The sequence below is a fragment of the Pristiophorus japonicus genome, chromosome 26 (assembly GCF_044704955.1).
Source record: "Pristiophorus japonicus isolate sPriJap1 chromosome 26, sPriJap1.hap1, whole genome shotgun sequence".
In the NCBI taxonomy this organism is placed as follows: Eukaryota; Metazoa; Chordata; class Chondrichthyes; family Pristiophoridae; genus Pristiophorus; species Pristiophorus japonicus.
In genome coordinates this window covers 14,164,394-14,190,407 of record NC_092002.1, presented here as the reverse complement: position 1 = coordinate 14,190,407, position 26,014 = coordinate 14,164,394, and positions in this window count along the sequence as shown.

Below are 26,014 nucleotides of genomic sequence, written 5' to 3'. Positions count from 1 at the left end.
AGGGGGGTATAAATGCACTGAGGGGGATATTAGTGCACTGAGGGGTATTAGTGCACTGAGGGGGGTATTCGTGCACTGAGGGGGGTATTTGTGCACTGAGGGGGGTATTAGTGCACTGGGGGGGGTTTGTGCACTCGGGGATGGTATTAGTGCACTGAGGGGGTATTAGTGCACTGAGGTGGTGTATTAGTGCACCGAGGGTGGTATTAGTGCACTGAGGGGGGTATTAGAGCACTAAGGGTATTTGTGCACTGAGGGGGGTATTAGTGCACTGAGGGGTGTATTAGTGCACTGAGGGGGTATTAGTGCACTGAGGGGGTATTAGTGCACTGAGGGGGTATTAGTGCACTGAGGTGGAGTATTAGTGCACCGAGGGTGGTATTAGTGCACTGAGGTGGAGTATTAGTGCACCGAGGGTGGTATTAGTGCACTGAGGGGGGTATTAGTGCACCGAGGGGTATTAGTGCACTGAGGTGGAGTATTAGTGCACCGAGGGTGCTATTAGTGCACTGAAGGGGGTATTAGTGCACTGAGGGGTATTAGTGCACCGAGGGTGGTATTAGTGCACTGAGGGGTGTATTAGTGCACTGAGGGGTATTAGTGCACTGAGGGGGGTATTAGTGCACTGAATGGGGCATTAGTGCACTGAGGGGGGTATTAGTGCACTGAGGGGGGTATTAGTGCACAGATGGGGTATTAATGCACTGGGGGGGGTATTGGTGCACTGAGGGGTGTATTAGTGCATTGAGGGGGTATTAGTGCACTGAGGGAGGTATTAGTGCACTGAGTGGGGTATTAGTGCACTGATGGGAGTATTAGTGCACTGAGGGGGTATTAGTGCACCGAGGGGGGTATTAATGCACTGAAGGGGAATGTAATGCACTGAGGCGGGTATTAGTGCACTGAGAGGTATTAGTGCACTGATGGGGGTAAAAGTGCACTGAGGGGGGTATTAATGCACTGAGGGGGAGTATTAGTGCACCGAGGAGGGTATTGGTGCACTGAGGTGGAGTATTAGTGCACCGAGGGGGGTATTAGTGCACTGAGAGGGGGGTATTGGTGCACTGAGGGTTATTAGTGCACTGAGGGGGTTATTAGTGCACTGAGGGGGGTATTAGTGCACTGAGGGGTATTAGTGCACTGAGGGGGGTATTACTGCATTGAGGGAGGTATTAGTGCACTGAGGGGGGTATTAGTGCGCTGAGGGGTATTAGTGTACTGAGGTGAGGGGGTTTGTGCACTCGGGGATGGTGTTACTGCATTGAGGGAGGTATTAGTGCACTGAGGGGGGTTTTAAGGCACTGAGGGGTATTAGTGCACTGAGCGGGGTATTAGTGTACTGGGGGGTATTAGTGCATTGAGGGGGGTATTATTGTACTGAGGGGTATTAGTGCAATGAGCGGGGTATTAGTGCACTGGGGGGTATTAGTGCATTGAGGGGGGTATTATTGCACTGAGGGGTATTAGTGCACTGTGGGGTATTAGTGCTCTGAGGAGGGTATTAGTGCGCTGAGGGGTATTAGTGCACTGAGGTGAGGGGGTTTGTGCACTCGGGGATGGTATTAGTGCATTGAGGGAGGTATTAGTGCACTGAGGGGATATTAGTGTACTGAGGGGGGTATTAGTGCACTGAGGGGGTATAAATGCACTGAGGGGGAGTATTAGTGCACCGAGGGGGGTATAAATGCACTGAGGGGGAGTATTAGTGCACCGAGGGGGGTATTAGTGCACTGAGGTGGAGTATTAGTGCACCGAGGGGTATTAATGCACTGAGGGAGGTATTAATGCACTGAGGGGGTATTAGTGCACTGAGGGCTATTAGTGCACTGAGGGGGGTATAAATGCACTGAGGGGGAGTATTAGTGCACTGAGGGGTATTCGTGCACTGAGGTGAGGGGGTTTGTGCACTCGGGGATGGTATTAGTGCATTGAGGGAGGTATTAGTGCACTGAGGGGATATTAGTGCACTGAGGGGGGCATTAGTGCACTGAGGGGGGTATTAGTGCACTGAGGGGGGTATAAATGCACTGAGGGGGAGTATTAGTGCACCGAGGGGGGTATAAATGCACTGAGGGGGAGTATTAGTGCACCGAGGGGGATTTAGTGCACTGAGGTGGAGTATTAGTGCACCGAGGGGGGTATTAGTGCACTGAGGGGGATATTAGTGCACTGAGGGGTATTAGTGCACTGAGGGGGGTATTCGTGCACTGAGGGGGGTATTTGTGCACTGAGGGGGGTATTAGTGCACTGGGGGGGGGTTTGTGCACTCGGGGATGGTATTAGTGCACTGAGGGGGTATTAGTGCACTGAGGTGGTGTATTAGTGCACCGAGGGTGGTATTAGTGCACTGAGGGGGGTATTAGAGCACTAAGGGTATTTGTGCACTGAGGGGGGTATTAGTGCACTGAGGGGTGTATTAGTGCACTGAGGGGGTATTAGTGCACTGAGGGGGTATTAGTGCACTGAGGGGGTATTAGTGCACTGAGGTGGAGTATTAGTGCACCGAGGGTGGTATTAGTGCACTGAGGTGGAGTATTAGTGCACCGAGGGTGGTATTAGTGCACTGAGGGGGGTATTAGTGCACCGAGGGGTATTAGTGCACTGAGGTGGAGTATTAGTGCACCGAGGGTGCTATTAGTGCACTGAAGGGGGTATTAGTGCACTGAGGGGTATTAGTGCACCGAGGGTGGTATTAGTGCACTGAGGGGTGTATTAGTGCACTGAGGGGTATTAGTGCACTGAGGGGGGTATTAGTGCACTGAATGGGGCATTAGTGCACTGAGGGGGGTATTAGTGCACTGAGGGGGGTATTAGTGCACAGATGGGGTATTAATGCACTGGGGGGGGTATTGGTGCACTGAGGGGTGTATTAGTGCATTGAGGGGGTATTAGTGCACTGAGGGAGGTATTAGTGCACTGAGTGGGGTATTAGTGCACTGATGGGAGTATTAGTGCACTGAGGGGGTATTAGTGCACCGAGGGGGGTATTAATGCACTGAAGGGGAATGTAATGCACTGAGGCGGGTATTAGTGCACTGAGAGGTATTAGTGCACTGATGGGGGTAAAAGTGCACTGAGGGGGGTATTAATGCACTGAGGGGGAGTATTAGTGCACCGAGGAGGGTATTGGTGCACTGAGGTGGAGTATTAGTGCACCGAGGGGGGTATTAGTGCACTGAGAGGGGGGTATTGGTGCACTGAGGGTTATTAGTGCACTGAGGGGGTTATTAGTGCACTGAGGGGGGTATTATTGCACTGAGGGGTATTAGTGCACTGAGGGGGGTATTACTGCATTGAGGGAGGTATTAGTGCACTGAGGGGGGTATTAGTGCGCTGAGGGGTATTAGTGTACTGAGGTGAGGGGGTTTGTGCACTCGGGGATGGTGTTACTGCATTGAGGGAGGTATTAGTGCACTGAGGGGGGTTTTAAGGCACTGAGGGGTATTAGTGCACTGAGCGGGGTATTAGTGTACTGGGGGGTATTAGTGCATTGAGGGGGGTATTATTGTACTGAGGGGTATTAGTGCACTGAGGGGTATTAGTGCACTGAGGAGGGTATTAGTGCGCTGAGGGGTATTAGTGCACTGACGTGAGGGGGTTTGTGCACTCGGGGATGGTGTTAGTGCATTGAGGGAGGTATTAGTGCACTGAGGGTTATTAGTGCACTGAGGGGTATTAGTGCACTGAGGGAGGTATTAATGCACTGAGGGGGGTATTAGTGCACTGAGGGGTATTAGTGCACTGAGGGTGGTATTAATGCACTGAGGGGGGTATTCGTGCACTGAGGGGTATTAGTGCACTGAGGGGTATTAGTGCACTGAGGGTTATTAGTGCACTGAGGGGGGTATTAATGCACTGAGGGGTATTAGTGCACTGAGGGGGGTATTAATGCACTGAGGGGGGTATTAATGCACTGAGGCGGGTATTAGTGCACTGAGGGGGTATTAGTGCACTATGGGGGCTATTAGTGCACTGAGGGGGGTATTAGTGCACTGAGGGGTATTAGTGCACTGAGCGGGGTATTAGTGCACAGGGGGGTATTAGTGCACTCAGGGGTGGTATTAGTGCATTGAGGGAGGTATTAGTGCACTGAGGGGTATTAGTGCACGGAGGTGTGTATTAATGCACTGAGGGGGGTATTAGTGCACTGAGGGGTATTAGTGCACTGAGGGGTATTCGTGCACTGAGGGGGGTATTAGTGCACAGAAGGGGGTATTAGTGCACTGAGGGGTATTAGTGTACTGAGGGGGGTATTAATGCTCTGAGGGGGTCTTAGTGAACTGAGGGGGTCTTAGTGCACTCAAGGGATATTACTGCACTGAGGGTTATTAGTGCACTGATGGGCGGTATTAATGCACTGAGGGGTATTAGTGCACTGGGAGGGGGAGGTATTGGTGCACTGAGGGGGGTATTAGTGCATTGAGGGGGGTATTATTGTACTGAGGGGTATTAGTGCACTGAGGGGTATTAGTGCACTGAGGAGGGTATTAGTGCGCTGAGGGGTATTAGTGCACTGACGTGAGGGGGTTTGTGCACTCGGGGATGGTGTTAGTGCATTGAGGGAGGTATTAGTGCACTGAGGGTTATTAGTGCACTGAGGGGTATTAGTGCACTGAGGGAGGTATTAATGCACTGAGGGGGGTATTAGTGCACTGAGGGGTATTAGTGCACTGAGGGTGGTATTAATGCACTGAGGGGGGTATTCGTGCACTGAGGGGTATTAGTGCACTGAGGGGTATTAGTGCACTGAGGGTTATTAGTGCACTGAGGGGGGTATTAATGCACTGAGGGGTATTAGTGCACTGAGGGGGGTATTAATGCACTGAGGGGGGTATTAATGCACTGAGGCGGGTATTAGTGCACTGAGGGGGTATTAGTGCACTATGGGGGCTATTAGTGCACTGAGGGGGGTATTAGTGCACTGAGGGGTATTAGTGCACTGAGCGGGGTATTAGTGCACAGGGGGGTATTAGTTCACTCAGGGGTGGTATTAGTGCATTGAGGGAGGTATTAGTGCACTGAGGGGTATTAGTGCACTGAGGTGTGTATTAATGCACTGAGGGGGGTATTAGTGCACTGAGGGGTATTAGTGCACTGAGGGGTATTCGTGCACTGAGGGGGGTATTAGTGCACAGAAGGGGGTATTAGTGCACTGAGGGGTATTAGTGTACTGAGGGGGGTATTAATGCTCTGAGGGGGTCTTAGTGAACTGAGGGGGTCTTAGTGCACTCAAGGGATATTACTGCACTGAGGGTTATTAGTGCACTGATGGGCGGTATTAGTGCACTGAGGGGTATTAGTGCACTGGGAGGGGGAGGTATTGGTGCACTGAGGGGGATATTAGTGCATTGAGAGGGTATTAGTGCACTGAGGGAGGCATTAGTGCACTTAGTGGGGTATTAGTGCACTGATGTGAGTATTAGTGCACTGAGGGGAGTATTAGTGCACTGAAGAATATTAGTGCACCGAGATGTATTAGTGCACTGAGGGGGGTTTTAAGGCAGTGAGGGGGGTATTAGAGCACTGAGGGTTATTAGTGCACTGAGGGGGGAATTAGTGCACTGAGAGTGGTATTATTGCACTGATGGGGGGTATTAGTACACTGAGCCGGTATTAGTTCACGGAGGAGAGTATTAGTGCACTGAGGGAGGTATTAGAGCACTGAGGGGGGTATTAGTGCACTGAAGGGTATTAGTGCATTGAGGGGGGTATTATTGCACTGAGGGGTATTAGTGCACTGAGGGGTATTAGTGCACTGAGGGGTATTAGTGCACTGATGGGGGTATTAATGCACTGAGGGGGGTATTAGTGCACTGAGGGGTATTAGTGCACTGAGGGGGGTATTAATGCACTGAGGGGGGTATTAGTGCACTGAGGGGCATTCGTGCACTGAGGGGTATTAGTGCACTGAGGGGTATTAGTGCACTGAGGGGGGTATTAATGCACTGAGGGGGGTATTAGTGCACTGAGGGGTATTAGTGCACTGAGGGGGGTATTAATGCACTGAGGGGGGTATTAGTGCACTGAGGGGTATTAGTGCACTGAGGGGTATTAGTGCACTGAGGTGGGTATTAATGCACTGAGGGGGGTATTAGTGCACTGAAGGGGGTATAATTGCACTGAGGGGGGTATTAGTGCACTGAGGTGGAGTATTAGTGCACCGAGGGGGGTATTAGTGCACTGAGGGGGGTATTAGTGCACTGAGGCGTATTAGTGCACTGAGGGGGGTATTAGTGCACTGAGGGGGTATTAGTGCACTGAGGGGGTATTAGTGCACTGAGGGGGGTTTTAGTGCACTGAGGGGGTATTAGTGCCCTGAGGGGGGTATTAGTGCACTGAGGCGTATTAGTGCACTGAGGGGGGTATTAGTGCACTGAGGGGGTTTTAGTGCACTGAGGGGGTATTAGTGCACTGAGGGGGGTATTAGTGCACTGAGGGGGGTATTAGTGCACTGAGGGGGTATTAGTGCACTGAGGGGGTATTAGTGCACTGAGGGGGGTATTCGTGCACTGAGATGTATTAGTGCACTGAGGGGGGTATTAATGCACTGAGGGGGGTATTAGTGCACTGAGGGGGGTATTAATGCACTGAGGGGTATTAGTGCACTGAGGGGTATTCGTGCACTGAGAGGTATTTGTGCACTGAGGGGGGTATTATTGCACTGAGGGGTATTGGTGCACTGAGGGGGGTATTAGTGCACTGATGGGTGTATTAGTGCACTGAGGGTGGTATTAGTGCACTGAGGGGGGTAATATTGCACTGAGGGGTATTCGTGCACTGAGGGTTATTGGTGCACTGAGTGGGGTATTAGTGCACTGAGGGTGGTATTAGTGCACTGAGGGTTATTAGTGCACTGAGGGGTATTGGTGCACTGAGGGGGGTATTAGTGCACTGATGGGAGTATTAGTGCACTGAGGGTGGTATTAGTGCACTGAGGGGGGTAATATTGCACTGAGGGGTATTCGTGCACTGAGGGTTATTGGTGCACTGAGTGGGGTATTAGTGCACTGAGGGTGGTATTAGTGCACTGAGGGTTATTAGTGCACTGAGGGGGGTATTAGTGCACTGATGGGAGTATTAGTGCACTGAGGGTGGTATTAGTGCACTGAAGGGGGTAATATTGCACTGAGGGGTATTCGTGCACTGAGAGGTATTCGTGCACTGAGAGGTATTTGTGCACTGAGGGGGGTATTATTGCACTGAGGGGTATTAGTGCACTGAGGGGGGTATTAGTGCACTGATGGGAGTATTAGTGCACTGAGGGTGGTATTAGTGCACTGAGGGGGGTAATATTGCACTGAGAGGGGTATTCGTGCACTGAGGGTTATTACTGCACTGAGTGGGGTATTAGTGCACTGAGGGTGGTATTAGTGCACTGACTGGGGTATTAGTGCACTGAAGGAAATATTACTGCACTGAGAGTTATTAGTGCACTGAGGGGTATTCGTGCACTGAGGGGTATTAGTGCACTGGGGGGGCGGTATTGGTGCACTGAGGAGTGTATTAATGCACTGAGGGAGGTATTAGTGCACTGAGGGGTATTGGTACACTGAGGGTGGTATTAGTGCACTGAGGGGAATTAGTGCAATGAGGGGGTATTAGTGCACTGAGGCAGTATTCGTGTACTGAAGGGATATTAGTGCACTGAGGGTTATTAGTGCACTGAGGGGTGTATTAGTGCACTCGGTGTGTATTAGTGCACTGAGGGGGGTATTCGTGCACTCGGGGTGTATTAGTGTACTCGGGGGGTGGTATTAGTGCATTGAGGGAGGTATTAGTGCACTGATGTGGGTATTAGTGCACTGAGGGGTATTAGTGCACTGGGAGGGGGAGGTATTGGTGCACTGAGGGGGATATTAGTGCATTGAGAGGGTATTAGTGCACTGAGGGAGGCATTAGTGCACTGAGTGGGGTATTAGTGCACTGATGTGAGTATTAGTGTACTGAGGGGAGTTTTAGTGCACTGAAGAATATTAGTGCACCGAGATGTATTAGTGCACTGAGGGGGGTTTTAAGGCACTGAGGGGGGTATTAGAGCACTGAGGGTTATTAGTGCACTGAGGGGGGAATTAGTGCACTGAGAGGGGTATTATTGCACTGATGGGGGGTATTAGTACACTGAGCCGGTATTAGTTCACGGAGGAGAGTATTAGTGCACTGAGGGAGGTATTAGAGCACTGAGGGGGGTATTAGTGCACTGAAGGGTATTAGTGCATTGAGGGGGGTATTATTGCACTGAAGGGTATTAGTGCACTGAGGGGTATTAGTGCACTGAGGGGTATTAGTGCACTGAGGGGGGTATTAATGCACTGAGGGGGGTATTAGTGCACTGAGGGGTATTAGTGCACTGAGGGGGGGTATTAATGCACTGAGGGGGGTATTAGTGCACTGAGGGGCATTAGTGCACTGAGGGGTATTAGTGCACTGAGGGGGGTATTAGTGCACTGAGGGGTATTAGTGCACTGAGGGGGGTATTAATGCACTGAGGGGGGTATTAGTGCACTGAGGCGTATTAGTGCACTGAGGGGTATTAGTGCACTGAGGGGTATTAGTGCACTGAGGGGGGTATTAATGCACTGAGGGGGGTATTAGTGCACTGAAGGGGGTATAATTGCACTGAGGGGGGTATTAGTGCACTGAGGTGGAGTATTAGTGCACCGAGGGGGGTATTAGTGCACTGAGGGGGGTAATAGTGCACTGAGGCGTATTAGTGCACTGAGGGGGGTATTAGTGCACTGAGGGGGTATTAGTGAACTGAGGGGGTATTAGTGCACTGAGGGGGGTTTTAGTGCACTGAGGGGGTATTAGTGCACTGAGGGGGGTATTAGTGCACTGAGGGGGGTATTAGTGCACTGAGGGGGTATTAGTGCACTGAGGGGGTATTAGTGCACTGAGGGGGGTATTAGTGCACTGAGATGTATTAGTGCACTGAGGCAGTATTCGTGTACTGAAGGGATATTAGTGCACTGAGGGGGGTATTAGTGCACTGAGGGGTATTAGTGCACTGAGGGGTGTATTAGTGCACTCGGGGTGTATTAGTGTACTCGGGGGGTGGTATTAGTGCATTGAGGGAGGTATTAGTGCACTGATGTGGGTATTAGTGCACTGAGGGGTATTAGTGCACTTGGAGGGGGAGGTATTGGTGCACTGAGGGGGATATTAGTGCATTGAGAGGGTATTAGTGCACTGAGGGAGGCATTAGTGCACTGAGTGGGGTATTAGTGCACTGGTGTGAGTATTAGTGTACTGAGGGGAGTTTTAGTGCACTGAAGAATATTAGTGCACCGAGATGTATTAGTGCACTGAGGGGGGTTTTAAGGCAGTGAGGGGGGTATTAGAGCACTGAGGGTTATTAGTGCACTGAGGGGGGAATTAGTGCACTGAGAGGGGTATTATTGCACTGATGGGGGGTATTAGTACACTGAGCCGGTATTAGTTCACGGAGGAGAGTATTAGTGCACTGAGGGAGGTATTAGAGCACTGAGGGGGGTATTAGTGCACTGAAGGGTATTAGTGCATTGAGGGGGGTATTATTGCACTGAGGGGTATTAGTGCACTGAGGGGTATTAGTGCACTGAGGGGTATTAGTGCACTGAGGGGGGTATTAATGCACTGAGGGGGGTATTAGTGCACTGAGGGGTATTAGTGCACTGAGGGGGGTATTAATGCACTGAGGGGGGTATTAGTGCACTGAGGGGCATTAGTGCACTGAGGGGTATTAGTGCACTGAGGGGGGTATTAGTGCACTGAGGGGTATTAGTGCACTGATGGGTGTATTAATGCACTGAGGGGGGTATTAGTGCACTGAGGGGTATTAGTGCACTGAGGGGTATTAGTGCACTGAGGGGTATTAGTGCACTGAGGGGGGTATTAATGCACTGAGGGGGGTATTAGTGCACTGAAGGGGGTATAATTGCACTGAGGGGGGTATTAGTGCACTGAGGTGGAGTATTAGTGCACCGAGGGGGGTATTAGTGCACTGAGGGGGGTAATAGTGCACTGAGGCGTATTAGTGCACTGAGGGGGGTATTAGTGCACTGAGGGGGTATTAGTGCACTGAGGGGGTATTAGTGCACTGAGGGGGGTTTTAGTGCACTGAGGGGGTATTAGTGCACTGAGGGGGGTATTAGTGCACTGAGGGGGGTATTAGTGCACTGAGGGGGTATTAGTGCACTGAGGGGGTATTAGTGCACTGAGGGGGGTATTAGTGCACTGAGATGTATTAGTGCACTGAGGGGGGTTTTAATGCACTGAGGGGGGTATTAGTGCACTGAGGGGGGTATTAATGCACTGAGGGGTATTAGTGCACTAGCCTGAGCCTGAATTAAGAGGACTTTTGTCCACGTGACGGCCAGGAACCAAGTAGGCGTAGGGAACACACTTAGACCGTGGGATCGTGATACCGAGAGACATCTTCCGGACCCAGTAGTGTAATTTGAAATACCCCGGGATAGAACCGAGCGGTGTACAGCGGCTAACGGAATCCAAACCTGTGAACAGGGTCGGACCAACGGGCTGAGCGGTGGTAGGTAGTCGTTAAGGATATGTAGAGCACTGCGGGAATTGCTTAAACGCGTTTTTAAGAATTGTATAAGTTTGTGCAACAGCAGAACTTGTGACCTGACAGTAGCCAAGAGACAGTTTACTACAAGTCGCGCTAGAAAGAAAGCGGACCTCTGAGAGTAGATTCCTAACGGTAGTAGTCCTACCCAGGAATGGCCATGAAAACAAGTAAACTCGAGTGGGGACCAGAAGGGTCGCTTACCCGCCACCTGGCGGAAAAACAAAAGAAGCTTATTGAAAATATGATTAAAGCAGGGTGGAATCCTCAGGAATTAGTTATGTGAGGAATTATTTAGATAAAACTACGAATTCCCTGAAAGGTCATGGATCCAAAAATAGAGCCGGCCAAAACAAGAAGAGAGACTGTTGTAAATCGTTGAGTGAGAAGTGTCTGTGTGATTTTTGACTGCAGAATGAATTTTTTTATGTTTTCATGTTCCGAAAGTCTGGTTGGAAGAGGAATGCAAGTGTCTGTTTATTTTAGAAACAGAGTGAAAGTCTTTTTTTTTAAACCCTTTGTAATGTTGTCCTGTATGTGGGAAGTTTTAAGACATTTAAGTTAGAAACGCAGGTGTGGATTTATTCGGATGATAAGTTACGGAGCTAGGAAAATAAACAAATAAAGAATAGGTTTGTTGAGCAAAATATTTATTTGACATGCTCACTTACTTGCCGAAAGAAAACATGCAATGATTGATTGGGTTGAAAGACATAAATTTGGTCTCGGAATGAGATAAAGAATGCTTAAAAAAAAAAGAGAGCTTCTAAAAAAAAAAAGTTTTAAATAAAGATTGAAATTACAAAGTTTGAATTGGGATTTTGAGATATTCAGAGAAGGCACAGGAAATACTGAGGTGGTTTTAAAAAAAAAAGATTAAATTAAATCTGATCAGGTCAAACTCCTGGGCAAGTGGCGAGCTATCTGCGAAGGTGTAAAAGGAACTTTTGGAAAATGTTAAAAAACAGCAAGCTTTAGTAACGACTTTGAAACTGGAGCATTTTGAGATAACGAAAAAGCACTCAAACTCTCAAAGATGGACTTCATTCCAGTTATGGAGAAAAAGAAAAAGATAAAGACGCCACTTTGAAAGTAAACAAATGATTTTAAATTAACAACTTTATGGAGTTACGAACCCTCCGTGTAAAATACAAAACCTAATTTGAAGAAAGAAAAAAAAGATGTAACAGACTAAATGGAAAAAGACATAACTTACTAAATACTAGTTGATGTTTGCTGTGAAAAAGATATTGGTTTAATTAGAAGAAAAAAAAAATTGGAATAAGTAAAAAACACTCTACATGGATTCGAATTTTCAATTATGAAAAAGTTTCAATGCAGTTTGAAAAGATTTCCAAAATGTCCCGAACAGTCTAAACAAGCAGGAGGGTTTTGAAGATAACGAGGAGAAAGAGAGAAATAAAAAAAAACAGAATTGAATTTCAGTAAACAAAATTGCTATTGTATGTGTGGTCTTGTTTTAAAACAATTAAAAAAAAAAAAAAAATTCTTTGGCAAGTACTTGAATTAGAAGTTAAGAAAACATTGGAGTTTACTCTAATGATTTATGCTGTTTAACGGATTCCTAATTTCGAAGCCAGTTTTGAAGGCACAAAGACTTTTTTTTTCCAGATGATTACGTGAAGTCACGTAATGACATCAGGTCTTCTTACAAACCTGGAAAGGAGTTAACCCTTTCCATTGACAGCCGTTTTATACTGAACATTATTAATTTGGATTTCTTAATAGGGAAAAAAAAAGACTCACCTAACAGAGGAAACAAAAATAAAAACAGAACTAGCTTATGTAATAATACTTGCCTGATACAATAAAGAAATAGATATTCAATAAAACAAATTGAAGAGTTAAAAGCTAAGATAAACAGGCTGGAAGAGATAACGGGACTAGACGGATAGTGCAGTGCGCAGCCATAGCACCATCACCTCTGGCAATAGAGCCAATGTACCCCACGGTGGGTAGGTGTAGTCCACAAACCCAACCTAACGGTAAAGCAGACAGTGATGTTTGGAGGAATAGCTTTGGCCTTGGTCATAGGAGTTTGGGTAATATTTAAGTGGGTAAAGACACGGGCGCACGCCCTACAGATTCAGCTCGAAATGGTTCGATTATAACCTTGTGCTTCTGATTTTGCAGGGTGACAGGGACTCTCGTAGAGCAAAAAACTTAACCCCTGGTGACGACCAGGCCGTCTGTTTAAAATTACAGATAATACTTACCGGAATGGGAATACGAACGGCGCTACTCATAATCTGGATAGCCCTGCGACATGCACGTACCCTGGGCAACACCGACGGACAGCAGAGCACGCTGGAAATAAACAACTATATGAACTATGGAGTCTTGTTTAATTTAACGGACGGAATGTGCATCCCAGCAGCCAAGGACTGGAGCAAGGACAGGACTTATTTTAATGCATGGTTACAAGTGAATCCTAATAAGAATCCTAATAAGAATAAGAGTATGTGTACAGTGCTCCACGGGTATAAGGAGCAGATGCATTAAACGGAGGGATGTCAAAGGGCCTGATGAATGTACTTTCGGCATAATTTGCGCGCCTCCGGGACAATCCCAGCAATCAGTCATCCGCAAGAAGGGAATGGGGCTGTGTGGGTATTACGAGGAGGCGGGGGCGGCTGCAATATAATTGTATGTATGTTTCTCACCCCCTCCGACACCGCGCCCCATAAGAATCACTACATTGCCCGAAGAACTGCCTTGTCCCATAACTACTAAGGGACCAGAAAATGGGATTGCAATGTACAACGAAGGGGAATTATTGTATGATAATGTTAAACATGAAATTGTGCCTGTTCTGATCAATATTTCAGGCATCCAGATGCCGGAATATTGTACCGAACAGTCAAGGAAGATGTACAATGTATTAAGTAAAGTCGTAATGCAGCAGGCTGCCGATGCCATGGGTGCCAGTAAGTTCCGGGGACAGGGGTTAGCACCCAGGGTGAAGAGGGAAATAGTAAATGATGTTGCTACCGTTTTCAATACAGGAACCTCCGTAGTGAACTCGTTAGACATACAAGGGCTAAATGAGAGGGTAGAACAGCTTAAAGGGGTGATGAAGGGGTTATTGGAGAGGGTGGAGCAAAACCAGGAAGACCAGGCCAACCTAGGAAAGGAGGGTGCCGAAATCCAGTTGGATGGCATCTCAGTCCTGGAAGCTCACGCTAAAACCATCAATCACCTCATTGATAGAGAACAAGAAGATACAATAAAGCAAAGACAGGGGCAACTCTGTCATGCTTATGGTCTGTGGATGGTGGGACAGATCCGCCACAACCTCGACCAGATCCAACGCGGGGAAGTACCCGATTGGATAGACAGTTCACATTTAGCTCAGTTGGCGAACCAAAGGGGGACACTGGATAATTGTACTCTGAAGGGACTGACCCGAGTATACCCCGCAATTCCAGATTGCCAGATGGGTAGGACTACCGGGATAGGGATAGTCCTGTTGATCCCTATAGCAACGCCGGACTCAGGGCCGTTCCCCTTATACCAACTAGAGAATATCGGAGTAATACGGGAAAATGTCTCCATACGCTACTACCTGACCACCACCTCTGCCGTTCGTCGAAACAACATACTTACTGGGATTTCCCTAGCAGATTGCAAGCAAAGGGGGGGAAATCACAGTATGCCCTCACCCGGTGGGCCGAGGTGAACTAGACGAGTGCGGGTTTAACCGAACCAACGGGTGTGTACTAGAAATAGTGCCCGCACACATGCACTTCGCGAGGGCAGGCTACGGAGGGAGGGGAAGATACTGCGTCTCTACTACTGAGAGTTCATACCAGTATAATGACCTGCAGTGCCCTATACCGCAGCCAAACTTTTGCTTTACACCACTACGACCTGTCGCGATCGGGCAAGCGCATATCACCCAGGTTAGGCGCCGGAAGTCCGAAGTTATTGAGGTAACCGATCAGCTCCATGATCATTTACAGGCTTATGACGAGCCAGAGCAGGTCCCTATCCCACATCTCACGGAGGTATTACGGGAGTTAAGGCTCAGAGTGGGGCAATCCGTAAAACTCTATCACCAGCTACAAACTAAAATCAAAGAACTGGAAGAAGATACCGAGGTAGACTTACAAAGTCAGAGTTGGTGGAGAAAGGTCTGGGACTGGGGAATAAATGTGAACATCCACCCATGGATCCGAATTATTTCACACACACTGGTCGGAATACAATTAATCTTAGCAATAACATGGGGCGTGATGGCCTGCCAGGTATGCAGGCGCCACAAACGGCAGAAACGGACCAATCACCATTCCCTGGATATTAAACAAGTCTGTTTGATAAGGGGACGGGAGGAGCTAGCCTTTGTTAATTTGATTTGAGCAACCGGAACTCCTGAAACCGCGTGACTGGCCAGCACGTTGAGGCAAGGAATACCGGGCCGTGCACAAATATCAGATAAAGGCAGTATTTCGGTTAAAAGGGGACTAGGGCTAGTCCCTTTACCGAAAGGGGGAATTGTTGTAGAGAGTCGAAAGATATATATAGACTTAGGCATTAGGCACCTGCTGGATATTTAGAACTCACATAAGCTTAAATGGACACACACATAAAATGGCTGCCCAGGCATTATGGGAAATCAGGTAGTCAAACTGTGAACTGTTGAACGTTCACTGACCGAGCAATAACCCTGTGAGGCCCACTGTAGGAATGCCTGGGAAGACAGAGATAAGAAGGAAACCATCTCCTGTGAACAAGGCCATGAAACCAATTATTTCAGGAAGAAAGATAAGAGGGAAACCATTTGCTGTAAACAAGGCTATATACCAATTATTTCTCCCAGATGAAAGAACTAGGGAGAGAACCTATAAAGCCATCAATCAGCCCAAGCTGACAAAAGACGAACACATGGTTCCTGAGACATAAGGGGAATTCTATTGGGTTAAAATAACCTATATGTAATCTATAATCATTGTGATTGGCTTGTGTCCAGCCGTGATGGGCTGTGTAGCTGTAGTAAAATGTTTTGTAACTGTTGTGAAACATATAAAGGTGCATGTAATCCTTTGTTCTGTGAAGAGAAACCTGGATACGGTCCTGAGTTTTTCCTTCCCGCTGAGCGTAATAAAAGCTGCTTCAGCATTGGAACCGACCCTGAGTGTTGAGTGATTCTTCTAAGAAAACACTAACGCTAACAGAGGGGTATTAGTGCACTGAGAGGTATTAGTGCACTGAGGGGGGTATTATTGCACTGAGGGGGTATTAGTGCACTGAGGGGGGTATTAGTGCACTGATGGGAGTATTAGTGCACTGAGGGGGGTATTAGTGCACTGAGGGGGTTAATATTGCACTGAGAGGGGTATTCGTGCACTGAGGGTTATTAGTGCACTGAGTGGGGTATTAGTGCACTGAGGGTGGGTATTAGTGCACTGACTGGGGTATTAGTGCACTGACTGGGGTATTAGTGCACTGAAGGAAATATTACTGCACTGAGGGTTATTAGTGCACTGAGGGGTATTAGTGCACTGAGACGTATTAGTGCACTGAGAGGTATTAGTGCACTGAGGGGGGTATTAGTGAACTGAGGGGGGTATTATTGCACTGAGGGGTATTAGTGCACTGAGGGGTATTAGTGCACTGAGGGGTATTAGTGCACTGAGGTAGGTATTAGTTCACTGAGGGGGGTATAAGTGCACTGAGGGGTATTAGTGCACTGAGGGGTATTAGTGCACTGAGGTGGGTATTAGTTCACTGAGGCGGGTATTAATGCACTGAGGGGTATTAGTGCACTGAGGGGTATTAGTGCACTGAGGTGGGTATTAGTTCACTGAGGGGTATTAGTGCACTGAGGGGTATTAGTGCACTGAGGGGGGGTATAAGTGCACTGAGGGGTATTAGTGCACTAAGGGGTATTAGTGCACTGAGGTGGGTATTAGTTCACTGAGGGTTATTAGTGCACTGAGGGGTATTAGTGCACTGAGGGGGGTATAAGTGCACTGAGGGGTATTAGTGCACTGAGGGGTATTAGTGCACTGAGGTGGGTATTAGTTCACTGAGGGGGGTATTAATGCACTGAGGGGTATTAGTGCACTGAGGGGTATTAGTGCACTGAGAGGTATTAGTGCACTGAGGGGGGTATTAGTGCACCGAGGGTGGTATTAGTGCACTGAAGGGGGTATTAGTGCACTGAGGGGTATTAGTGCACCGAGGGTGGTATTAGTGCACTGAGGGGTGTATTAGTGCACTGAGGGGTATTAGTGCACTGAGGGGGGTATTAGTGCACTGAGGGGGGCATTAGTGGACTGAGGGGGGTATTAGTGCACTGAGGGGGGTATTAGTGCACAGAAGGTGTATTAATGCACTGGGGGGGGTATTGGTGCACTGAGGGGTGTATTAGTGCATTGAGGGGGTATTAGTGCACTGAGGGAGGTATTAGTGCACTGAGTGGGGTATTAGCGCACTGATGGGAGTATTAGTGCACTGAGGGGGTATTAGTGCACTGAGGGGGGTATTAGTGCACTGAAGGGGAATGTAATACACTGAGGCGGGTATTAGTGCACTGAGAGGTATTAGTGCACTGATGGGGGTAAAAGTGCACTGAGGGGGCTATTAATGCACTGAGGGGGAGTATTAGTGCACCGAGGAGTGTATTGGTGCACTGAGGTGGAGTATTAGTGCACCAAGGGGGGTATTAGTGCACTGAGAGGGGGGTAGTAGTGCACTGAGGGTTATTAGTGCACTGAGGGGGTATTAGTGCACTGAGGGGGTATTAGTGCACTGAGGGGGGTTTTAGTGCACTGAGGGGGTATTAGTGCACTGAGGGGGGTATTAGTGCACTGAGGCGTATTAGTGCACTGAGGGGGGTATTAGTGCACTGAGGGGGTATTAGTGCACTGAGGGGGTATTAGTGCACTGAGGGGGGTTTTAGTGCACTGAGGGGGTATTAGTGCACTGAGGGGGGTATTAGTGCACTGAGGGGGGTATTAGTGCACTGAGGGGGTATTAGTGCACTGAGGGGGTATTAGTGCACTGAGGGGGGTATTAGTGCACTGAGATGTATTAGTGCACTGAGGGGGGTATTAATGCACTGAGGGGGGTATTAGTGCACTGAGGGGGGTATTAATGCACTGAGGGGTATTAGTGCACTGAGGGGTATTAGTGCACTGAGAGGTATTTGTGCACTGAGGGGGGTATTATTGCACTGAGGGGTATTAGTGCACTGAGGGGGGTATTAGTGCACTGATGGGAGTATTAGTGCACTGAGGGGGTATTAGTGCACTGAGGGGGGTATTAGTGCACTGAGATGTATTAGTGCACTGAGGGGGGTATTAATGCACTGAGGGGGGTATTAGTGCACTGAGGGGGGTATTAATGCACTGAGGGGTATTAGTGCACTGAGGGGTATTAGTGCACTGAGAGGTATTTGTGCACTGAGGGGGGTATTATTGCACTGAGGGGTATTAGTGCACTGAGGGGGGTATTAGTGCACTGATGGGAGTATTAGTGCACTGAGGGTGGTATTAGTGCACTGAGGGGGGTAATATTGCACTGAGAGGGGTATTCGTGCACTGAGGGTTATTACTGCACTGAGTGGGGTATTAGTGCACTGAGGGTGGTATTAGTGAACTGACTGGGGTATTAGTGCACTGAAGGAAATATTACTGCACTGAGGGTTATTAGTGCACTGAGGGGTATTAGTGCACTGAGACGTATTAGTGCACTGAGAGGTATTAGTGCACTGAGGGGGGTATTAGTGAACTGAGGGGGGTATTATTGCACTGAGGGGTATTAGTGCACTGAGGGGTATTAGTGCACTGAGGGGTATTAGTGCACTGAGGTAGGTATTAGTTCACTGAGGGGGGTATAAGTGCACTGAGGGGTATTAGTGCACTGAGGGGTATTAGTGCACTGAGGTGGGTATTAGTTCACTGAGGCGGGTATTAATGCACTGAGGGGTATTAGTGCACTGAGGGGTATTAGTGCACTGAGGTGGGTATTAGTTCACTGAGGGGTATTAGTGCACTGAGGGGTATTAGTGCACTGAGGGGGGGTATAAGTGCACTGAGGGGTATTAGTGCACTAAGGGGTATTAGTGCACTGAGGTGGGTATTAGTTCACTGAGGGTTATTAGTGCACTGAGGGGTATTAGTGCACTGAGGGGGGTATAAGTGCACTGAGGGGTATTAGTGCACTGAGGGGTATTAGTGCACTGAGGTGGGTATTAGTTCACTGAGGGGGGTATTAATGCACTGAGGGGTATTAGTGCACTGAGGGGTATTAGTGCACTGAGAGGTATTAGTGCACTGAGGGGGGTATTAGTGCACCGAGGGTGGTATTAGTGCACTGAAGGGGGTATTAGTGCACTGAGGGGTATTAGTGCACCGAGGGTGGTATTAGTGCACTGAGGGGTGTATTAGTGCACTGAGGGGTATTAGTGCACTGAGGGGGGTATTAGTGCACTGAGGGGGGCATTAGTGGACTGAGGGGGGTATTAGTGCACTGAGGGGGGTATTAGTGCACAGAAGGTGTATTAATGCACTGGGGGGGGTATTGGTGCACTGAGGGGTGTATTAGTGCATTGAGGGGGTATTAGTGCACTGAGGGAGGTATTAGTGCACTGAGTGGGGTATTAGCGCACTGATGGGAGTATTAGTGCACTGAGGGGGTATTAGTGCACTGAGGGGGGTATTAGTGCACTGAAGGGGAATGTAATACACTGAGGCGGGTATTAGTGCACTGAGAGGTATTAGTGCACTGATGGGGGTAAAAGTGCACTGAGGGGGCTATTAATGCACTGAGGGGGAGTATTAGTGCACCGAGGAGTGTATTGGTGCACTGAGGTGGAGTATTAGTGCACCAAGGGGGGTATTAGTGCACTGAGAGGGGGGTAGTAGTGCACTGAGGGTTATTAGTGCACTGAGGGGGTATTAGTGCACTGAGGGGGTATTAGTGCACTGAGGGGGGTTTTAGTGCACTGAGGGGGTATTAGTGCACTGAGGGGGGTATTAGTGCACTGAGGCGTATTAGTGCACTGAGGGGGGTATTAGTGCACTGAGGGGGTATTAGTGCACTGAGGGGGTATTAGTGCACTGAGGGGGGTTTTAGTGCACTGAGGGGGTATTAGTGCACTGAGGGGGGTATTAGTGCACTGAGGGGGGTATTAGTGCACTGAGGGGGTATTAGTGCACTGAGGGGGTATTAGTGCACTGAGGGGGGTATTAGTGCACTGAGATGTATTAGTGCACTGAGGGGGGTATTAATGCACTGAGGGGGGTATTAGTGCACTGAGGGGGGTATTAATGCACTGAGGGGTATTAGTGCACTGAGGGGTATTAGTGCACTGAGAGGTATTTGTGCACTGAGGGGGGTATTATTGCACTGAGGGGTATTAGTGCACTGAGGGGGGTATTAGTGCACTGATGGGAGTATTAGTGCACTGAGGGGGTATTAGTGCACTGAGGGGGGTATTAGTGCACTGAGATGTATTAGTGCACTGAGGGGGGTATTAATGCACTGAGGGGGGTATTAGTGCACTGAGGGGGGTATTAATGCACTGAGGGGTATTAGTGCACTGAGGGGTATTAGTGCACTGAGAGGTATTTGTGCACTGAGGGGGGTATTATTGCACTGAGGGGTATTAGTGCACTGAGGGGGGTATTAGTGCACTGATGGGAGTATTAGTGCACTGAGGGTGGTATTAGTGCACTGAGGGGGGTAATATTGCACTGAGAGGGGTATTCGTGCACTGAGGGTTATTACTGCACTGAGTGGGGTATTAGTGCACTGAGGGTGGTATTAGTGAACTGACTGGGGTATTAGTGCACTGAAGGAAATATTACTGCACTGAGGGTTATTAGTGCACTGAGGGGTATTCGTGCACTGAGGGGTATTAGTGCACTGGGGGGGCGGTATTGGTGCACTGAGGAGTGTATTAATGCACTGAGGGAGGTATTAGTGCACTGAGGGGTATTGGTACACTGAGGGTGGTATTAGTGCACTGAGGGGAATTAGTGCAATGAGGGGGTATTAGTGCACTGAGGCAGTATTCGTGTACTGAAGGGATATTAGTGCACTGAAGGGGGTATTAGTGCACTGAGGGGTATTAGTGCACTGAGGGGTGTATTAGTGCACTCGGTGTGTATTAGTGCACTGAGGGGGGTATTCGTGCACTCGGGGTGTATTAGTGTACTCGGGGGGTGGTATTAGTGCATTGAGGGAGGTATTAGTGCACTGATGTGGGTATTAGTGCACTGAGGGGTATTAGTGCACTGGGAGGGGGAGGTATTGGTGCACTGAGGGGGATATTAGTGCATTGAGAGGGTATTAGTGCACTGAGGGAGGCATTAGTGCACTGAGTGGGGTATTAGTGCACTGATGTGAGTATTAGTGTACTGAGGGGAGTTTTAGTGCACTGAAGAATATTAGTGCACCGAGATGTATTAGTGCACTGAGGGGGGTTTTAAGGCACTGAGGGGGGTATTAGAGCACTGAGGGTTATTAGTGCACTGAGGGGGGAATTAGTGCACTGAGAGGGGTATTATTGCACTGATGGGGGGTATTAGTACACTGAGCCGGTATTAGTTCGCGGAGGAGAGTATTAGTGCACTGAGGGAGGTATTAGAGCACTGAGGGGGGTATTAGTGCACTGAATGGTATTAGTGCATTGAGGGGGGTATTATTGCACTGAGGGGTATTAGTGCACTGAGGGGTATTAGTGCACTGAGGGGGGTATAAGTGCACTGAGGGGGGTATTAGTGCACTGAGGGGTATTACTGCACTGAGGGGTATTAGTGCACTGAGGGGGGTATAAGTGCACTGAGGGGTATTAGTGCACTGAGGGGTATTAGTGCACTGAGGTGGGTATTAGTTCACTGAGGGGGGTATTAATGCACTGAGGGGTATTAGTGCACTGAGGAGTATTAGTGCACTGAGAGGTATTAGTGCACTGAGGGGGGTATTAGTGAACTGAGGGGTTATTATTGCACTGAGGGGTATTAGTGCACTGAGGGGTATTAGTGCACTGAGGGGTGTATTAGTGCACTGAAAGGGATATTACTGCACTGAGGGTTATTAGTGCACTGAGGGGTATTAGTGCACTGAGGGGTATTAGTGCACTGAGGGGGGTATAAGTGCACTGAGGGATATTAGTGCACTGAGGGGTATTAGTGCACTGAGGTTGGTATTAGTTCACTGAGGCGGGTATTAATGCACTGAGGGGTATTAGTGCACTGAGGGGTATTAGTGCACTGAGGTGGTTATTAGTTCACTGAGGGGTATTAGTGCACTGAGGGGTATTAGTGCACTGAGGGGGGTATAAGTGCACTGAGGGGTATTAGTGCACTGAGGGGTATTAGTGCACTGAGGTGGGTATTAGTTCACTGAGGCGGGTATTAATGCACTGAGGGGTATTAGTGCACTGAGGGGTATTAGTGCACTGAGAGGTATTAGTGCACTGAGGGGGGTATTAGTGAACTGAGGGGGGTATTATTGCACTGAGGGGTATTAGTGCACTGAGTGGTATTAGTGCACTGAGGGGTGTATTAGTGCACTGAAGGGGATATTACTGCACTGAGGGTTATTAGTGCACTGAGGGGTATTAGTGCACTGAGGGGTATTAGTGCACTGAGGGGGGTATAAGTGCACTGAGGGGTATTAGTGCACTGAGGGGTCTTAGTGCACTGAGGTGGGTATTAGTTCACTGAGGCGGTTATTAATGCACTGAGGGGTATTAGTGCACTGAGGGGTATTAGTGCACTGAGGTGGGTATTAGTTCACTGAGGGGTATTAGTGCACTGAGGGGTATTAGTGCACTGAGGGGGATATAAGTGCACTGAGGGGTATTAGTGCACTGAGGGGTATTAGTGCACTGAGGTGGGTATTAGTGCATTGAGGGAGGTATTAGTGCACTGATGTGGGTATTAGTGCACTGAGGGGTATTAGTGCACTGGGAGGGGGAGGTATTGGTGCACTGAGGGGGATATTAGTGCATTGAGAGGGTATTAGTGCACTGAGGGAGGCATTAGTGCACTGAGTGGGGTATTAGTGCACTGATGTGAGTATTAGTGTACTGAGGGGAGTTTTAGTGCACTGAAGAATATTAGTGCACCGAGATGTATTAGTGCACTGAGGGGGGTTTTAAGGCACTGAGGGGGGTATTAGAGCACTGAGGGTTATTAGTGCACTGAGGGGGGAATTAGTGCACTGAGAGGGGTATTATTGCACTGATGGGGGGTATTAGTACACTGAGCCGGTATTAGTTCGCGGAGGAGAGTATTAGTGCACTGAGGGAGGTATTAGAGCACTGAGGGGGGTATTAGTGCACTGAAGGGTATTAGTGCATTGAGGGGGGTATTATTGCACTGAGGGGTATTAGTGCACTGAGGGGTATTAGTGCACTGAGGGGGGTATAAGTGCACTGAGGGGTATTAGTGCACTGAGGGGTATTAGTGCACTGAGGTGGGTATTAGTTCACTGAGGGGGGTATTAATGCACTGAGGGGTATTAGTGCACTGAGGAGTATTAGTGCACTGAGAGGTATTAGTGCACTGAGGGGGGTATTAGTGAACTGAGGGGGGTATTATTGCACTGAGGGGTATTAGTGCACTGAGGGGTATTAGTGCACTGAGGGGGGTATTAGTGCACTGAAAGGGATATTACTGCACTGAGGGTTATTAGTGCACTGAGGGGTATTAGTGCACTGAGGGGTATTAGTGCACTGAGGGGGGTATAAGTGCACTGAGGGATATTAGTGCACTGAGGGGTATTAGTGCACTGAGGTGGGTATTAGTTCACTGAGGCGGGTATTAATGCACTGAGGGGTATTAGTGCACTGAGGTGGGTATTAGTTCACTGAGGGGTATTAGTGCACTGAAGGGTATTAGTGCACTGAGGGGGGTATAAGTGCACTGAGGGGTATTAGTGCACTGAGGGGTATTAGTGCACTGAGGTGGGTATTAGTTCACTGAGGCGGGTATTAATGCACTGAGGGGGTATTAGTGCACTGAGGGGGGTTTTAGTGCACTGAGGGGGTATTAGTGCACTGAGGGGGGTATTAGTGCACTGAGGGGGGTATTAGTGCACTGAGGGGGTATTAGTGCACTGAGGGGGTATTAGTGCACTGAGGGGGGTATTAGTGCACTGAGATGTATTAGTGCACTGAGGGGGGTATTAATGCACTGAGGGGGGTATTAGTGCACTGAGGGGGGTATTAATGCACTGAGGGGTATTAGTGCACTGAGGGGTATTAGTGCACTGAGAGGTATTTGTGCACTGAGGGGGGTATTATTGCACTGAGGGGTATTAGTGCACTGAGGGGGGTATTAGTGCACTGATGGGAGTATTAGTGCACTGAGGGTGGTATTAGTGCACTGAGGGGGGTAATATTGCACTGAGAGGGGTATTCGTGCACTGAGGGTTATTACTGCACTGAGTGGGGTATTAGTGCACTGAGGGTGGTATTAGTGAACTGACTGGGGAATTAGTGCACTGAAGGAAATATTACTGCACTGAGGGTTATTAGTGCACTGAGGGGTATTCGTGCACTGAGGGGTATTAGTGCACTGGGGGGGCGGTATTGGTGCACTGAGGAGTGTATTAATGCACTGAGGGAGGTATTAGTGCACTGAGGGGTATTGGTACACTGAGGGTGGTATTAGTGCACTGAGGGGAATTAGTGCAATGAGGGGGTATTAGTGCACTGAGGCAGTATTCGTGTACTGAAGGGATATTAGTGCACTGAAGGGGGTATTAGTGCACTGAGGGGTATTAGTGCACTGAGGGGTGTATTAGTGCACTCGGTGTGTATTAGTGCACTGAGGGGGGTATTCGTGCACTCGGGGTGTATTAGTGTACTCGGGGGGTGGTATTAGTGCATTGAGGGAGGTATTAGTGCACTGATGTGGGTATTAGTGCACTGAGGGGTATTAGTGCACTGGGAGGGGGAGGTATTGGTGCACTGAGGGGGATATTAGTGCATTGAGAGGGTATTAGTGCACTGAGGGAGGCATTAGTGCACTGAGTGGGGTATTAGTGCACTGATGTGAGTATTAGTGTACTGAGGGGAGTTTTAGTGCACTGAAGAATATTAGTGCACCGAGATGTATTAGTGCACTGAGGGGGGTTTTAAGGCACTGAGGGGGGTATTAGAGCACTGAGGGTTATTAGTGCACTGAGGGGGGAATTAGTGCACTGAGAGGGGTATTATTGCACTGATGGGGGGTATTAGTACACTGAGCCGGTATTAGTTCGCGGAGGAGAGTATTAGTGCACTGAGGGAGGTATTAGAGCACTGAGGGGGGTATTAGTGCACTGAAGGGTATTAGTGCATTGAGGGGGGTATTATTGCACTGAGGGGTATTAGTGCACTGAGGGGTATTAGTGCACTGAGGGGGGTATAAGTGCACTGAGGGGGGTATTAGTGCACTGAGGGGTATTACTGCACTGAGGGGTATTAGTGCACTGAGGGGGGTATAAGTGCACTGAGGGGTATTAGTGCACTGAGGGGTATTAGTGCACTGAGGTGGGTATTAGTTCACTGAGGGGGGTATTAATGCACTGAGGGGTATTAGTGCACTGAGGAGTATTAGTGCACTGAGAGGTATTAGTGCACTGAGGGGGGTATTAGTGAACTGAGGGGTTATTATTGCACTGAGGGGTATTAGTGCACTGAGGGGTATTAGTGCACTGAGGGGTGTATTAGTGCACTGAAAGGGATATTACTGCACTGAGGGTTATTAGTGCACTGAGGGGTATTAGTGCACTGAGGGGTATTAGTGCACTGAGGGGGGTATAAGTGCACTGAGGGATATTAGTGCACTGAGGGGTATTAGTGCACTGAGGTTGGTATTAGTTCACTGAGGCGGGTATTAATGCACTGAGGGGTATTAGTGCACTGAGGGGTATTAGTGCACTGAGGTGGTTATTAGTTCACTGAGGGGTATTAGTGCACTGAGGGGTATTAGTGCACTGAGGGGGGTATAAGTGCACTGAGGGGTATTAGTGCACTGAGGGGTATTAGTGCACTGAGGTGGGTATTAGTTCACTGAGGCGGGTATTAATGCACTGAGGGGTATTAGTGCACTGAGGGGTATTAGTGCACTGAGAGGTATTAGTGCACTGAGGGGGGTATTAGTGAACTGAGGGGGGTATTATTGCACTGAGGGGTATTAGTGCACTGAGTGGTATTAGTGCACTGAGGGGTGTATTAGTGCACTGAAGGGGATATTACTGCACTGAGGGTTATTAGTGCACTGAGGGGTATTAGTGCACTGAGGGGTATTAGTGCACTGAGGGGGGTATAAGTGCACTGAGGGGTATTAGTGCACTGAGGGGTCTTAGTGCACTGAGGTGGGTATTAGTTCACTGAGGCGGTTATTAATGCACTGAGGGGTATTAGTGCACTGAGGGGTATTAGTGCACTGAGGTGGGTATTAGTTCACTGAGGGGTATTAGTGCACT